At 45.1% G+C, this 14221-nt stretch overlaps 1 long non-coding RNA gene across 1 annotated transcript in view; it reads left to right on the forward strand.

Moving 5' to 3' along the window:
- The first annotated feature begins 6854 nt into the window (after positions 1-6854).
- LOC143957721 (uncharacterized) overlaps positions 6855-14221 on the forward strand; it is a 31839-nt gene continuing 24472 nt past the window's right edge. Inside the window, exon 1 of the long non-coding RNA XR_013270072.1 lies at positions 6855-6987. This is a non-coding gene — a long non-coding RNA (uncharacterized LOC143957721). The remainder of the gene's footprint in view (positions 6988-14221) is intronic.

The following is a 14221-nucleotide window of genomic DNA, read 5'->3' on the forward strand; positions in this document are numbered from 1 at the left end:
TGAAAAACGTAGACAATTAACAGTCTCTCAAAATAGGATCAGAGGGTTAGGAGGAAGTTCAGGTACTCTAATGCCACGTACACACGAGCGAATTGTCCAGCGTACTTAGTCCGGCAAACAATCCGGCGGATAGTCCGGCGGACTTTCTACCGAACGGACTTGGCCACACACGGACACACAGAAAGTCCGGCGTTTGCTAGCGCAATGACGTACAGCACGTACGACGGGACTAGAAAAAGGAAGTTCAATAGCCAGTAGCCATTCACAACTGGATGTTCACTCAGGTTGGACAGTCCTTCTCTCACAAGGCCTAGTAGCCAACAAGGTGCTTTACTCAGGAACAAGTCTCTGCCACAGACATTGTTGTAGAACATACAGGGATACTTCTCTGCCACAAACGGTGTTGTAGACTTCAGGAAACGAACACTTATGGAACACTCGTGTGATACCTGGATCTTTCAGCCAGCATGGCGAGACTGGATTCACTTCAGCCCCTCCAGGCTCTTGCTAAGAAGCCAACCCGTACGTGGCCTTCTTCGGAAGAGTCCTCCACTGGATAGCTATTAGGGATGAGCCGAACACCCCCCCGGTTCGGTTCACACCAGAACTTTCGAACGGACCAAAAATTCGTACAAACTTTAGAACCACATTGAAGTCTATGGGGACTTGAACGTTCAAAAAATAAAAAGTGCTAATTTTAAAGCTAATATGCAAGATATTGTCCTAAAAAGGGTTTGGGGACCCGGCTCCTGCCCCAGGGGACATGGGTCAATGGCAATTTTTTTTTTTTTTTTTTTTAACGGATGTTTTTTCAGGAGCACTCATTTTAATGATGATTAAAGTGAAAAAAAAAAGTGAAATATTCCTTTAAATATCATGCCTGGGGGGTGTCTATAGTATGCCTGTGAAGTGGCACATGTTTCCCGTGTTTAGAACAGTCCCTGCACAAAATGACATTTAACGTAAAAAAAAGTCATTTAAAACTGCTTGCGGTTTTAATATAATGTCTGGTTCCGGCAATACAGATGAAAATCATTGATAAAAAAAATGGCATGGGTAGCCCCCCTGCCCATTACCAGCCCCTTTGGGTCTTGTACGGATATAAAGGGGAACCCCGTACCCAAATTAAAAAAAGGAAAGGTGTGGGGCCCCCAGGCCCTATATACTCAGAACAGCAGTATACAGGCGGTGCAAACAAGACAGGGACTGTGTAGGTTTGTTGTGTTAAGTAGAATCTGTTTGTAATTTTGAACTGGTACATTTTGTAAAGTGTAGCCCCTGTCAAAAAATCTATTTTTAAGCTTTTTGGAAAACATAGGGAAGGGTTATCACCCCAGTATAATTTTTTGGGCCGTCCGTCTTTTTTCATCTCACTTCCTGTTGTCTCCTTCCGTTTGCAAGTAGAAGACGTTTGTAAGTTGGATGTTTGAAAGTAGGGGCCTGCCCTATATGCTCTGCAGAAATGTGGGCCTAAGGTGTTGGTGTTGCCACAACACTGTAAGCCTTCAAAGTGACTCTTGGTGGGTGCTGGAGAGCCCTGCTGTGAACGATTATATCAAGAATTGTAATTATGTGCCATTGTTGAACAGTGGTAGAAAAATTGGGCCTTTGGTGGTTGTGGTGGTGGTGGTGCTGGTGCCACAACACTATAAGTCCTCACAGTTGCTCTTGGTGGGCGCAGGAACGGGCCCTGCTGTGAAATATTATATCAAGAATTGTAATTTCATGCCTCTGTTAAATAGGGGCTGAAAAATTGGGCCTTAGGCACTGGTTTTCGTGCCACAACACTGCAACCTCTCCCAGATTCTCTAGTTGGAGTGCAGGAATGAGCCCTGCTGCAAAGCATTGCATCAAAAATTGTAATTACATGCCCCTGGGCTGAAAAATCTGGCCTTAGGCACTGGTGCTGGTGCCATGCCACTGCAACCTCTTCCAGATACTCTAGTTGGAGTGCAGGAATGAGCCCTGCTGCAAAGAATTGCATCAAAAATTGTAATTACATGCCCATGTTAAACAAGAGCTGAAAAACTGGGACTTAGGCACTGGTGCTGTTGCCACGACACTGCAACCTCTCCCAGATACTCTAGTTGGAGTGCAGGAATGAGCCCTGCTGCAAAGTATTACATCAAAAATTGTATTTACACGCCCCTGTTAAACAGGGGCTGAAAATGGGCCTTAGCCACTGGTGGCATCACCCAGAACCAAAAATGTTCTTCCAAGCTATCAGCAGGATCATTGAGGAGGAAGAGGATAGTCAGTCAACATAACAGGATAGTCACTCAGCATCAGCATAAGCAGTCTTGAAGGGATGTGACATTTCAAAAAAAATATTCGGTTATATCAGCTTCAGGTGCTTGGTAGCTGGTGGTGATCCAAGACTGATTCATTTTTATGAAGGTCAGTCGGTCAACCGAGTCGGTGGACAGGCGCACCCTATGATCGGTTACAAAGCCTCCAGCAGCACTGAAGGTGCGTTCCGAAAGAACACTGGATGCAGGACAGGCCAGTAGCTCAATTGCATACTGTGCAAGCTCTGGTCAGTGATCCATCCTCAAGACCCAGTAAGCCAGAGGAATTTCAGTGGCAAAGGTCTGACCTTGCCCCTAGGTATTCCTGCACCATGTAAATCAGACGCTGGCAATGGTTGCTGGAACTGATCATACCTTGGGGCTGCGGACTAAAAAATTGTCTGAACGCATTGGTCAACATTCTCCACCACTCCTTCTGTGACTGACCGAAGCCTCAGCAACATGTTGTCCAGGACCATGAGTTTGTAACCTCCCAGTCTCTGGGAACGTGTTGCACAGACCTTTCTGCAAGGCCTCCCGGAGATGTCTCATTCTCTGCTCCCTCTGCGATGGCAAGATAAGGTCCACAACCTTACCCTTGTACCGTGGATCAAGGAGAGCCAGTAATGGTCCCTCTCCTTGATCCAAAGAATACGAGGATCCTTCCGCAGGCTTTGCAGGATCAGAGAGGCCATGCAGTGTAGGTTAGCTGAGGCATTCGGTCCGGAGTCCTCTGGGTCACTAAGGACAACATGATCCGCAGCCGACTCCTCCAAACCACGTACAAGTCCACAGGTTTCTTGGGACTGTAAATCATTCCTAAAAGACTGCTGCTGTTGATGCTGAGTGCCAGGCTCCACCTCCATGCTGACACAATCCTCCTCCTCCACCTCCTCATCCTCTTCCTGTGTGATGGGTGGGACAGCAGTCCTGTCCTGGTGCCGTAGTTGCACAGGTACTCATTGATGGCCCTCTGCAGCTGCTTCAGCATGGCCAACGTTGAGTTCCACCTGGTGGGCATGTCACATATAAGGCGGTTCTTGGGTAGGTTCAACTCCTTTTGGAGCTCAGCCAGCCGAGCACTGGCATTAAAGGATTGGTGGAAATGCACACAGACTTTCTTGGCCTGCCTCAGGACATCCTGTAAGCCGGGTACCTGCCCAAGAACCGCTGCACCACCAGGTTAAGGATGTGAGCCACACAGGGCACATCGGTCAGTTGTCCCTGTCGGAGGGCAGAGAGGAGGTTGGTGCCATTGTCGCAAACCACCATTCCTGGCTTAAGCTGGCATGGCGTCAACCACCTCTCAGCCTGCCCCTGCAGAGCTGACAAAATATCTGCCCCAGTGTGGCTCCTGTCCCCCAAACAAACCAGCGCAAGCACGGCATGGCATCTTTTTGCCTGCGTACTTGCGTAGCCCCTTGTAACGCCTACAGAGCACCGCTGGTTTCCAAGGAAAAAGCACCGGAAGAGGCCATGGAGGAAGAAGAAGAGGAGGGGTGGAGGAGAGAGGTGTGTCACAACCAGTAGTAGCATTTTGGAGGCAGGGTGGCGGAACATCCTCCAACACTACTGCACCTTGTCCTGCATCCTTCCCAGCTGCCAGAAGAGTGACTCAATGGGCCGTGAAGGATAGGTAACGTCCCTGTCCATGCCTGCTGGACCATAAGTCAGTGGTAATATGCACCTTACCGCTGACCGCCCTGTCCAGCGAGGCATGGACATTGCCTTCCACATGCCGGTAGAGAGCCAGAATCGCCTTCTGTGAGAAAAAGTGGCGTTTGGGGACCTGCCACTGAGGAACCACGCATTGCACAAACTCACGGAAGGGGGCTGAGTCTACCAACTGAAAAGGCAGCAGTTGAAGTACTAGCAATTTAGCCAAGCTAGCATTCAACCTGCTGGGCATGTGGATGGCTGGGAGTGAACTTCTTTCGACGGTCCAGCAGCTGGGGCAGGAAAATTTGTCTGCTATAATCAGACGTGGGTGTACTGCTAGCAGAGTGCCCGCAAGTACTTGGCTGTGACAGATCTAATTCTACATCTTCATTCCTCTCAGTGCAGGTTTCAGAGAGGACTGAAGGTCTAGTGGGGTTGGAGATCCCAGCTGATGAGGAGCAAGGAGAGGTCCGCTTTGTTCTTTGGTGTGGGTCTTTGAGGTACGCTTGCCAACGAGGTGTATGGCAGGTCAACATATGTCTGGTCAAGCATGTGGTGCCCAAGCGGCTGATGTTTTGGCCACGTGAGATACGCTTGAGACATATGTTGCAAATAGCAGTGGTACGATCTGATGCACTCGTCTCAAAAAAGGCCCACACCAAAGAACTTTTGAAATAATGTGCAGAGGCCGCGCCCTGCACAGGCGGAGCTCTGTGGTGTGATTCAGTCGGTGTGCTGCCCCTAAGCTGGCCCCGGAGGGCATCCTGCCTCGTTGGACATGTGCCTCCTCCTCCTCCTCCTCTCTCCTATCAGACACCCATGTGGAGTCAGTGACCTCATCATCCCCCTCCCTCTTCATCACTGGATCAACCTGGCAGTATGCTGCAGCTGGTGGAACATGACTGCCAGATTGCTGTCCTTCTTGAGCATCCCCTCTCTCTGCATTCACGCTACTGCCTTCCTCTAGCTGAGTATCATCATCAGAGCCTACAAAACACTGGGCGTCCTCCTGGAGCATGTACCCAACACTGTGCTCAAACAGTTTTGGGGACTCCTCAGGAGGACATGGTGGGTCTAGGGAAGGAGTCACTGATCATGACATTGAGATGAGGGAAGAGGGCACGTTGGCAGCTGCTTTGCTAGTACCCTGAGCCTGGGTGAGAGAGGATGAGGAAGATGAGTAGGGCTTGGTCATCCACTCTAACAAGTCTTCGGCATGATGCGGCTCAACACGTCCAGCTGCCGAAAATAAGGACAAGCGTGTCCCATGGCCATGTGCTGATGACGGCTCCCCATAATACAGAGAACAGTCATTGAAAGTCATTGATAAAAAAAAAAAAAAAAAAAAATGTGGGGTTTCGTCAAATTCAACTACCAGGCCCTTCAGGTCTGGTATGGATATTAAGGGGAACCCCACATCAAATAAAAGAAAATGACGTGGGATTCCCCCCAAATATAAATACTAGACCCTTTATCTGAGCACGCAACCTGGCAGGCTGCAGGAAAAGAGGGGGGGCGAGAGAGCGCCCCCCCCCCCTCCTTAACCGTACCAGGCTGCATTGGGAGGATGCTTTGGGGGTCTGTGACCCCTCAAAGTACCATGTCCCTGTGTTTATGGGGACAAGGGCCTCATCCCCACAACCCTGGCCGATAGTTGTGGGGGTCTGCGGACAGGGGGCTTATCAGAATCTGGAAGCCCCCTTTAATAAGGGGACCCCCAGAATCGCCCGCCACCGGATGACGTCAGAGGCCCAGGCGTGGCGTTATGACGTCACGCCTGGGCCGCGGTTGTAAACAAAGCCACGGTTGCAGCTGGTAAGCATGAGATAGTGGATTTTTTTTCCCGATCTCATGCTTTCTAGCCTGGGGGAGAGATGTGGGGTCTTATTGACCCCACATCTCTTCATAAAGAGGACCTGTCACAAATAATTCCTAGTACAAGGGATGTTTACATTCCTTGTAATAGCAATAAAAGTGGTAAAAAAAAATGTTGTAAAAGAAAGTAAAAAAAAAATAAAAAATAGCACTGCCCTGTCCCCGGTAGCTTGCGCTCAGAAGCGAACGCAAACATTAGTCCCATCCACATATGTAACCGCCGTTCAAACCACACATGTGAGGTATCGCCACGTGTGTTAGAGCGCAAGCAACAATTCTAGCACTATACCTCCTTTGTAACTCTAAACTGGTAACCTGTAAAAGATTTTAAAGCGTCACCTATGGAGATTTTGTAAGTACTGACATTTGGCGTCATTCCACAAGTGTGCCCAATTTTAAAGCGTGACAGATTGGGTATCTTTTTACTCAGCATAACATCAACTGAGCTTTCACATTATATAATCTGAACGCTGATTGTTATTATTATTATTATTATATCACATTATATAAAAAAAATTGGGCTAACTTTACGGTTGTGTTATTTTTTAAATCACAAAACAGTTTTTTTCCCCAAAAAAAAGTTTGACAAATTGTTGCGCAAATACCGTGCGAAAAGCAATGACCACCATTTCATTCCCTAGGGTGTCTGCTAATATATATATATATATATATATATATATATATATATATATATATATATATATATATATATATATATATATATATATATATTGTTTGTTTCTGAGTAATTTTCTAGTAAAAAAAATATGATTTTTACATGTAGGAGAGGAGTGCCAGAATAGGCGCGGTATTGAAGTGGTTAAATCATCTGTACTAAAAAATAAATAAATAAATAAAAAGTGGTTGTCTTATTTTATTTATTCCCGCTCAAAATGTATTTGATGGGGAAGTGCGAGGCAGAAAAATATTATTTTCACAGTTGCTGGTTTAACCAGTTTAACTTCAATTTCCCGGTTGGTTTACATATTAGAACTCTACATCAGAAAGGAATGCAGATCATTCATATTATAACAGAGCCTTATATAAAAGGCCTCCCTCTCCATACCAAGAGAACATCTTCTGCTGCTTTTGCTAAGACTTGCATTTGAACTGTGATGTCTGCTGCTAAAACCAATAGGACCTTCTTCTGAAACAAACCGGTGAGGTAATCCTCATTCCTGTATTTTACATGGGACCATTAACTTTTATGGGCACGGTTGTCCCTCCTAAGCCAAACCTTATTTCACCAGCATGTCCTATCTGAGGAGGCATTTTTAGTCTTTTTATTTTGGTCCTATCTGTTATTCTATTGTCCTCACATTTTTTTTTTTTTTTACTAGTTCCCCCTTTACTAGATTTCTCACACCAAGACCGTCCTCTTCTTTTGAGGTCGAAGTCTGTAGTCAAAACTACACCAACTGTGACCGCCACTTTTGTTTATTTTTTTTCTGTTTTCCGGGAACTCATAGCTAAATTTCTATGTTACCATAAATGACTCTTCCTTGACTGGTTTTCTTTCCCTAATCTTGGATTATTTTTCTGTATTCTCTGACTTGATCATACTTCACTAAATAGGTGTCTTAAAAGTTGTCTCCACATGTCTACATCTAATTTTATCTTCTTTTGAAATCACAAGCCTCGTACACATGGTACGATTGTTGGCCAACCAAGCGTCTGATTTTTGTCTTCAGGGTGTGTGCCCAGATCTTGTCTTGCATATCATCGTTACACAATTGTTGTGCCACAAACACGAACGTAGTGATGTACTACGAGGAATTTCAGCTCTTGAGCGCCACCCTTTGGGCCCCTGCTGCTAATTTTGTGCTTGGTGAGCATTGATTCCGAGCATGCGTGTTTGTACTTTTCGACTTTTGTGTGACGGATTTGTGTACTGACCATACCAAAATCAGATGTGGAGTCGTTGTCCGCCGAAAATTTACTAGCCTGTCATCCAACATTTGTTGGCTGAAAATTGAACAACAATTGTCAAAAGGAGCATATTAATGGTAAGAATTTAAGACAACGGTCTGTCATCAGACAATTTCCTTGCCAACAATTGTACCATGTGTACGAGGCTTTAGTCCACTTTGTTTCCCTGTGCCAATCATCTAGGGCAGTGATGGGGGACCTTGGCACCCCAGATGTTTTGGAACTACATTTCCCATGATGCTCATGCATTCTGCAGTGTAGTTGAGCATCATGGGAAATGTAGTTCCAAAACATCTAGGGTGCCAAGGTTCACCATCACTGATCTAGGGGGTTTGACCAACCATGATCCATATCATATGTTCCTTCGCCCTAACCCCTCTTTTGGGCCCATATGGCCCAGGCCTGTCTGGTTTCTCTTAGTGCACTCAAAGCCCATATGGCTTAAAAAGGCTGTCACCCATTCAGCCTACCTGATTAGGATTTTCTTTTGGGCCCATCTGACCCTGTCTTAGTACACAAATAGTGGTGTAGTGGTTGGCAATTTCACCTGCCAGTAAAAAGGCCGCTGGTTTGAATCTCAGCCATGACACTACCTGCCTGAAGTTTGCATGTTGTCCCTGTTCTCATGTGGGTTTCCTCCATGTACTCAGGTTTCCTCCCACACTCCAAAGACATGCTGGGAGGTTAATTGGATCCTGTCGAAATTGGCCTTAGTATGTGTATGTATGAATGTGAGTTAGGGACCTTAGATTGTAATCGACTGATGTCAATGTATATGTAAAGCGCTGTGTAATATTGAATAGATTGACGGTGCTATATAAGTACCTTAGTTAAATAGATAACTGTCCATATGGCCTTCCCTAAGTACACTAACAGCCTGTATGGCCTTCTTCAGGCCTGGTTCAAACCTATGTATTTTTCCGTGCATTTTTGCAGAAACACACTACATACTATACTACATGGTTTCCTATGGATGTAGTTCACATCTGTGCATTTTATGAAAAGGGCCAATGATTTTTTTTTTCTGACTTTTGGTTCTATAGATTTCAATGGATCACAAAAGTGTATTGAAAAACGCAAAATGCACCTGCAATATGCAAACTGCAACCTGCATAGGTGTAAATCACACCTAAGTGCGCTAACTGCCCACATGGCCTTCTCCAAGTGCACTAACTGCCCACATGGCCTTCTCCAAGTGCACTAACTGCCCACATGGCCTTCTCCAAGTGCACTAACTGCCCACATGGCCTTCTCTAAGTTCACCAACTGCCCTTATAGCCTTCTCTAAGTGTACTAACTGCCCGCATGGCCTTCTCTAAGTGCACTAACTGCCCATATGGCTTTCCTTTAGCGGGAGCCGCCAGTCACAGCACAGGCCCTTTAGAAATGGCACGATCAAGCCATTTCTTCAGTGCACATGTGCAGATGACGTCAGCGCAAATGTATATGGTAAATATACAAAAAGGGGGGGGGGGTGTATATCTCCATATACTGGGACTTTAAATGAAACGCACAAGGCAGTGCGTCTCCATCCCTATTCTGAATTCAAAAGACAAAACGAGTATGGGACTTTAAATGAGGCAGGCTCAAAAACAATGTAGAAGTAGAAATTGTATTATTAATTATACATGAATGTCAGCGAGAGTTTCTATGTGACCAATGAGTGTTCAAAACATGTACAGACATGACATCCGAGTAAACATGATATAGAATAATCATAACAAGGAGAAAGATTTATACAAATTTCAAAGAAATAGTACAGTAATAATATACAATATAATTCATAAAAATTTTGTAACAAATGATGGAAATGTGAGGGATTGCATCCTTAATAGCTCGACACGTTTCGTCGGTTGGCCGACTCGTCAGGAGCGAATGTATAATGTCTGTAAATAATGAATAATAACAGGTGTTCTAGATTAAAAAGCCCATAGTATAAAAAATATTATATATAAATACATTTTATATAGAAAAAAGATGGTCAAGTCCACAGAACTTACATCGCATAGGAATGCCGAGCATGAGTTGTCCCGGAGTGCATGGGTCGCCACATCATGCCTCCCCTGGGAGCTGAGGCGCAGATAGTCCGCCCAGAGCACCCGACCAACAATGATAAGAACCCGGCCAGCAGACAAATAGAGTAATTGGAGTATTATGCCGATAAAGATAAATAGAAGGTATTTTTTATGATGAACCTGGTAGCACTGCCAAGTACCAAAGAAATAAAATGCCTGGATAAAGAAAAGTGAAAAAGAGTGACGTGACAGTGCACAGATGGAGCCATTAAAACAATCACCTAAAAGATGTGCAAAGAAAGTTACAAAAGAGTAAAGCAATACAAAGTGAAGAAAATATATAGACCAAGAGAAATGAGGGATGGGCAAGTGACCATATACAATCGTATTAAGTGATGACCATAGAAGATCAGCATGAGTATAATTAAAACAAAGGTGAAAAAAGGAAGCATCAGACCTAGACAGAGATAATTTGGAAACGCCTATAACAATGGAAGAACTTCAGGGAGTAATAGGGAATATTAAACTAGGTAAAGCCCCAGGCCCGGATGGCCTGGCGGCCCAATATTATAAGACCTTGTTTGTCATTAGCTCCATATATGGTCAAATTATTTAACTCTCTTGACACGTCAGCAACATTTGCAAGGGATACAAAATTAGCCCAAAAATTTCAGTAATCCCGAAAGAGGGAAAAGACCCGTCTTCCTGCGGAAGTTACCGCCCTATCTCCTTACTCAATCTGGACCTTAAACTTTTCACAAAAATTTTAGCAAGTAGAATACAACAGTATATTCCAAGTCTGATACATCTGGACCAGGTGTGATTTGTCCCTACACGAGAAGTGAGAGACAATACAAGGAAAGTTCCTCAACCTCCTGCATGTAGTGGAGAAATCCCAGATACAATGCGTGTTTATAAATACAGATGCAGAGAAGGCCTTCGATAGGGTAAACTGGAATTTTATGATGTCGGTCTTACGATATAGAGGCTTTGGAAGTAAGATGTTAAAATGGATTACATCAATTTACTCTGTACCAGTTGCCAGAGTACGGGCTAACGGAGTATTATCCGAAGTCTTCCAGATCTCAAATGGGACCCGACAGGGATGTCCCTTGTCACCACTCCTCTTTGCCCTGTCATTGGAACCGTTTCTCTGTACAATACGTTTAATTAAAGATATTAAAGGAGTTAAAATAGGAGAGGCTCAATAAAAGATCTCGACCTATGCTGATGATATGATGTTCTCTTTGACAAATCCCCTGATTTCGATTCCGAACCTGATGAAGGAGTTTAGAAGATATAGCTTGCTCTCTAACCTTTGGATCAATTTCACTAAATCTGAAGCAATGGGGGTGAATTGCCCTCAAATATTAGATAAACAATTAAAACAAAATGTTAGATTTAAATGGACAGATATAGCTCTTACCTACTTGGGAACGCGGTTAGCGCCCAATATTGGCAAAATGTGCGGGTTAAATTTCCCCCCATTGCTTCAAAAAGTGAAGATTATGTTTAGTAAATGGAAATTGGGTTTACATTCATGGATGGGGCGCTGTAATATTATCAAGATGAGCATTTTGCCTAAATTTCTGTATCTTTTACAGACATTACCAATAAGGATCTCAGCTATCTACTTTAAACAGTGTCAAAAGTAAATCTTTGATTTCATATGGGCCAATAAACAGCCTAAAATAAGGCATAGTCAATTAACACTTTCTAAGAGACAGGGTGGTCTAGCGGTGTAGATACTACCAAGCTATTCATCTTAGTAGGGTAATAGACTGGAATAGACATAGAGACCTCAAACTGTGGGTACAGATGGAATGTGTCCAATCACCTATTGTGTTAGGAAAAGCTCCTTGGTGTTTTACATCTCTTCCTAAAGAATTAATTAAACATCCTCTGATAGGAAATACCATTAAGACCTGTGTAACCCTGTTTCCATCTATTGGTATAATCCCTGAGATATCTCCACTATATCCAATATTAGGGAATCCTATATTCCCTTCAGGGATGGACAATAGAGCCTTTAAATATTTATGGAGCATGGGCTACACACAGGCTTCAAGCTACATAAAGGAGGGGAGGTGGCTGACTGTGACGGAATTGATAGAAGTGGGTACCTTACAGATTACTCACTTTCTTGGTACTCTGTCGGATCCGAGACAGTTTGACAGGCCCCCTAGCAGCTTTGAGAAATTGTGTTCAGAAAGGGGAGCAAAGTCACATACTTTATCAGCTAATTACGAGGTATTATCTACAGTAAGAGAAAATGACCTGCTGCTTTGTGTACAGGAATGGGAACGTGAATTGGAGAGAAACTTCAGTAGGACACAATTGCGACAAATCATGAAGTTTACACATGAATCATCTATTTGTGTGAAAACTCAAGAGACTAATTTAAAAATTTTTACTAGGTGGTACAGAACACCAGACAGATTGAAGAAGTTCCTCCCCAATTCTTCTGATCTCTGTTGGAGAGGTTAGGCCGATAAAGGTACTATGCTGCATATTTTTTAGGATTGCCCTAAATTAAAGAATTTTTGGACAGAGATTGGTTGTATCCTTCAGAGGATCACAGAATATAGGATACCAGAAGATCCTACCTTTTTTCTTTTACACCTGTCTAAGATACCAGAAAGGATATACAGTGAATCGGTGATACGTCATTTGTTAGACGCTGCAAAAGCCTGTGTTCCATTAGCATGGAGATCAATGTCACCACCGACGATAGGGATGTGGTTGTGTAAAGTGAAAGAAATTAGTAAATTAGAAGACTTGGTCCTCTCTTCACGACATCAACAAGAGAGATATTCGGAGACTTGGTCTCCTTGGAATACTTTCTTGAGCTCGGATGAAGGTTGTACCCTCCTTGATGGTAATTTGGACAGCTAAAGTAGAGATTTAAAGACCTTACCTACCTCTCCCTTAACCACTTGCCGACCGCCTCACGCCGATGTACGTCATCAGAATGGCACGGGCAGGCATAAGCACATATATGTACGTCCTTTGCCTCCCGCGGGTCGGGGGCCCGATCGGGCCCCCGCCCGGTGCCTGCGGCGGTCGGTTTTCGTTCGGGAGCGATCCCGGACGAGGGGACGGCCATTCATTCATGGCCACCCCCTCGCGATCGCTCCCGACGAATGGAAATCCCCGGTGACATCACTTCCTCTCCTGTAATGTAAACACAGGAGAGGAAGTGATGTATTCTCTCCTCCGTGTCGGTATTTTTCGTTCCGACACGGAGGAGAGCGGATCAGTGAGTTGCACCAACACATCCCACACACAGTAGAACATGCCAGGCACACTCACACCCCCCCTTTACCCCCCGATCACCCCCCCAATTACCCCTGCCCCCCAGTCACAGTGACACCAATGTCATTTTTTTTTTTTTTTTTTTTTTTTTTTGCATTGGTGTCATTTGTGACTGTAATAACTGTTAGGGCAGTTAGGGTTAGCCCCCTTTAGTTCTAATGTACCCCCCTAACCCCCCCAATAAAGGTTTAACCCCGTGATCACCCCCCGTCGCCAGTGTCACTAAGGCTGGGTTCACATTGCAGCGGTTTATGAGAACGAATGTGATTCGCACCGCACTGCAGTGCAAATCACATCCGATCTCTGTGCGATTCGAGTTCAGCCATTCGCCGCACCCGCCGCACCCGCCACACCCGCCGCACCCGCCGCAAATTCGCACGGGACCCTTTTTTTGGCCCGCAGCAGAATCGGATCGCATGGGTGTTCACACCATGCGATCCGAGTTTGCAGATCGCACTGCGATATGCGAACTGATCTGGGGGTGTCAGTAACATTTCACTGACACTCCCAGCAGTTCGCATAGGGCAGTGTGAACTGCCGCCGGGAGGCATGCGATGCGGGAACCCGCCGCGGATTCGCGGCGTTTCCGCATCGCTCCAGTGTGAACCCAGCCTAATAAGCGATCATTTTTCTGATCGCCGTATTAGTGTCACAGGTGACGCTAGTTAGGCAGGTAGGTATTTAGGTTCGCCGCAGCTTTTTATAGCGCTAGGGACCCCCATATACTACCGCATAAAGCCCCCTGATTGCCCCCTAGTTAACCCTTTCACCAGTGATCACCATATAACTGTTACAGGTGACGCTGGTTGGTTAGTTATTTTTTTATAGTTTCAGGGCACCCGCCATTTATTACCTAATAAAGGTTTAACCCCCTGATCACCCGGCAGGTGTCATTTGTGACTAATAACTGTTAGGGCAGTTAGGGTTAGCCCCCTTTAGTTCTAAGGTACCCCCCTAACCCCCCCAATAAAGGTTTAACCCCGTGATCACCCCCCGTCGCCAGTGTCACTAAGGCTGGGTTCACATTGCAGCGGTTTATGAGAACGGATGTGATTCGCACCGCACTGCAGTGCAAATCACATCCGATCTCTGTGCGATTCGAGTTCAGCTATACAGATAGTATGGCTGAATTCGTGTCGC

This window comes from Lithobates pipiens, unplaced genomic scaffold (assembly GCF_037356315.1).
Source record: "Lithobates pipiens isolate NorthernLeopardFrog02 unplaced genomic scaffold, aLitPip1_a1.2 Scaffold_55, whole genome shotgun sequence".
In the NCBI taxonomy this organism is placed as follows: Eukaryota; Metazoa; Chordata; class Amphibia; order Anura; family Ranidae; genus Lithobates; species Lithobates pipiens.